This window comes from Triticum dicoccoides, chromosome 5A (genome assembly GCF_002162155.2).
Source record: "Triticum dicoccoides isolate Atlit2015 ecotype Zavitan chromosome 5A, WEW_v2.0, whole genome shotgun sequence".
Lineage (NCBI taxonomy): Eukaryota > Viridiplantae > Streptophyta > Magnoliopsida > Poales > Poaceae > Triticum > Triticum dicoccoides.
The window spans coordinates 402351708-402355834 of NC_041388.1; positions in this window are offsets into that span (position 1 = coordinate 402351708).

Consider the following 4127-nt stretch of genomic DNA (forward strand, 5'->3'; position numbering starts at 1 on the left):
CTTGAGCCTCAGGAGGCTCTAGGGGCTCAGGTGGTTCCTTGAGGACCGTCTCCATCTCCGTCAGGATGGCGTGGTGTCTGGCCTCCTGAGCCGCTAGGATGTGCCGCAAGCTACGCTGGTAGGCGGACGATACGCTCAACAGGCCAAAGGGCATGTGAACGTAGCTGTGCGGTGGGCCCTCGCAACGTCCCACGCGCGAAGGCCAGAAAAGCTCCTGAGAAGCGGCCCTGTTGAGCCCTAGAACATCGATGCAGACGCGCAGCCTGGCATCCTCGCCTGGATGGGAAGCTGCGCCTCATGAGCGGCGGTCGCCGCACATGGCCCTTGCGTCTTGCAATTCCTGGGTGGTCTTGGTGATGAACTCCTGATCGGTGGGCGATCCTTGCCCTGTGCCCTCCTGAGGAAAACATGCCGCGAAGCACGCCTCCAAGTGGTGCCCGAACGCCTCCCTCGTGATGTGGGCAAGGTCTGAGGCCTTCTAGAAGAAAGCCCCCGAGCCCTGCCCGAGAAGGGCGCCGGGCGGGCCTTCCTATGCGATGCAGGGAGGCGCCCCTGGAGCGGGCACTGATCCTGACGAGGCTCCGGCTGTGACACCACCTTGCTGAGGTCCTACACGGCGCAACTGCTCCTTCTTGGGGATGGCCTCAGGAGGGCCCTCGCCCTTACTATCAGGGTCGTCGATTGCTGCAGCTTAGAAGGCACGCTCGAGGAAGCACACCGCACCTCTTTCTTCACATCGGACCGTGATGATCCCGCCGCTTCCCGACATCTTGAGGACATTGTAGCCGTGATGGATCATCGCCATGAACTTGGCCAGGGCTGGGTACCCAAGGATGACGTTGTACGGCAGACGGATGTGCGCGACGTCGAAGTCGATGAGCTCAGTGCAGTAGTTCTTGCGTTCCCCGAAGGTGACAGGGAGGTGGACCTGCCCTATCGGTGTGGTGGAACCATCGGTCACTCCTGAGAAAGGCTTGGTAGGCTGAAGCTGGTCATATGGCACTTGGAGGTTGTCGAACGTGTCGATGGACAGGATGCTGAGCCCTGCGCCGCCGTCGATGAGGGTCTCGGTAACTTGCACGTTGCTGATGACTGGGGAGCAAAGCATCGGGAGGGCGCCAGCAGTAGCTGTGCACTTGAGCTGGTCTGCCGAGTTGAATGTGATGGGGCACTGGGGCCATCTGAGTGGGCGTGTGGCTTCGAGCTTGGGAGGACTGCATTCACTTCACGAGCAAACTGCTTGAAGATACGCTGCGAGGCCGGGGCCCGGGCTCCGTCCAAGATGCAGGCGATAGCACGCAGTTCCTGGAAGCCTCCAGCCCCCTTGTCCTGATGGTGTTCATCATTCCTTCTCGGCGGTGGCGACGGCGGAGGGAGTCCGGCGTTGTCTTGAGGACGATCCTCACGAGGCTGATCCCTCCAGGCGCCCTCGCGAGGCTGATCTTACCAGCGGTCCTCACGAGGCCGGTCGCGTCACTTCTGGCGCGGGTCACGGTCATCCCAGCGTCCGCCACCACGTCCTCCTCCTCGGCCGTAGCCCCGATCGCTGTGCTCGGGGCGTCGACCGAAGCGTCCTTCGCGAATGGCTCTGAGCTCTTGACATTCACTGGTGTTGTGGATGTTCAGGTTGTGGAAGGCGCAAAACGGACGGCTGCTCTTGGATGACTCTAGTTGGTCTCTGCCATGCTTGGTGTCTGGTTCTGTTGCAAGCACGGCTGCTCCCTTGCGCTTCACGTCCTTGGCCTTGGCTTTCTTCTCCTCTGGGTCTGCAGCAGGGAGCTCGAGGAGGGAGAGGCGCCCCTCCTCAGCTCTAGCACACTTGGTCGTGATGTTGAACAGCTCCAGGGTCGTCCACAACTCCTCATGGATGGCGAGCTCCTCCTTCATCTTGACGTCATGCACACCTTCGGAGAATGCTGAGATGATGGCCTCGTAGTTCACCTTGGGGATCTTGATCCGTGTGCTGTTGAAGCGTTGAATGTACTTCTGTAGGGTCTCTCCTGGTTGTTGCTTGATGCGGCGCAGGTCGCCCGCGACCGGGGGGCGATCGCGAGTGCCCTGGAAGTTAGCGATGAAGCGGTTGCGCATCTCATCCCAGGAGGAGATCGAGCCCGGTGGCAGGTTCAGGAGTCAGGAGCGGGCGCCCTCTTTGAGAGCCATGGGAAACCAGTTCGCCATGACTTTCTCGTCTCCGTTGGCCTCTTCGATGCTCAGCTCGTAGAGCTGCAAGAACTCCGCGGGGTCGGGGGTGTCGTCATAGCGAGGAGGCAGATCCGGCTTGAACTTGTCCGGCCAGGCGATGCTACGCAGCTCGGGGGTGAAAGCGCGGCAGCCGGTTGTGGTCACCGGGGCCTGCCTTGAGGGTGGAGCTGTTGGGTAACGTTGCAGAAAACAAAATTTTCCTATGATTTCACCAAGATCCATCTAGGAGTTCATCTAGCAACGAGTGATTGGATTGCATCTACATACCTTTGTAGATTACGCGCGGAAGCGTTCAAAGAACGGGGATGAGGAAGGCGTACTCGACGTGATCCAAATCACCGAAGATCCTAGCGCCGAACGGACGGCACCTCCGCGTTCAACACACGTACGGTCAGCGTAACGTCTCCTTCTTCTTGATCCAACAAGGGGGAAGGAGAGGTTGAGGGAGATGGCTCCAGCAGCAGCACGACGGCGTGGTGTTGATGGAGCTGCAGTACTCCGGCAGGGCTTCGCCAAGCACTATGGAGGAGGAGGATGTGTTGAAGAGGGAGAGGGAGGCACCAAAGATCAAGGTAAGAAGTCCTCCATCTCCCCACTATATATAGGAGGGACAAGGGGGGGCCGGCCCTAGGAGATCTAATCTCCTAGGGGGTGCGGCCAAGGGGAGGAATCCCTCCTCCCCAAGGCACCTAGGGGTGCCTTCCCCCTTTGGGACTCTTCCCTCCTTGAAACCCTAGGTGCATGGGCCTCTTGGGGCTGGTGCCCTTGGACCATGTAGGCCAAGGCGCACCCCCTACAGCCCATGTGGCCCCCCGGGACAGGTGGCCCCATCCGGTGGACCCCCGGGACCCTTCCGGTGGTCCCGGTACAATACCGGTCACCCCGAAACTTGTCCCGATGCCCGAAATAGCACTTCCTATATATAATTCTTTACCTCCGGACCATTCCGGAACTCCTCGTGACGTCCGGGATCTCATCCGGGACTCCGAACAACATTCGGGTTACTGCATATACATATCCCTACAACCCTAGCGTCACCGAACCTTAAGTGTGTAGACCCTACGGGTTCGGGAGACATGTAGACATGACCGAGACGACTCTCCGGTCAATAAACAACAGCGGAATCTGGATACCCATGTTGGCTCCCACATGCTCCTCGATGATCTCATCGGATGAACCACGATGTCGAGGATTCAAGCAACCCCGTATACAATTCCCTTTGTCAATCGGTATGTTACTTGCCCGAGATTCGATCGTCGGTATCCCAATACCTTGTTCAATCTCGTTACCGGCAAGTCACTTTACTCGTACCGTAATGCATGATCCCGTGACCAGACACTTGGTCACTTTGAGCTCATTATGATGATGCATTACCGAGTGGGCCCAGTGATACCTCTCCGTCATACGGAGTGACAAATCCCAGTCTTGATCCGTGTCAACCCAACAGACACTTTCGGAGATACCCGTAGTATACCTTTATAGTCACCCAGTTACGTTGTGACGTTTGGTACACCCAAAGCACTCCTACGGTATCCGGGAGTTACACGATCTCATGGTCTAAGGAAAAGATACTTGACATTGGAAAACTCTAGCAAATGAACTATACGATCTTGTGCTATGTTTAGGATTGGGTCTTGTCCATCACATCATTCTCCTAATGATGTGATCTCGTTATCAATGACATCCAATGTCCATAGTCAGGAAACCATGACTATCTGTTGATCAACGAGCTAGTCAACTAGAGGCTTACTAGGGACATGTTGGTGTCTATTATTCACACATGTATTACGATTTCCAGATAACACAATTATAGCATGAATAAAGACAATTATCATGAACAAGGAAATATAATAATAATGCTTTTATTATTGCCTCTAGGGCATATTTCCAACAGTCTCCCACTTGCACTAGAGTCAATAATCTAG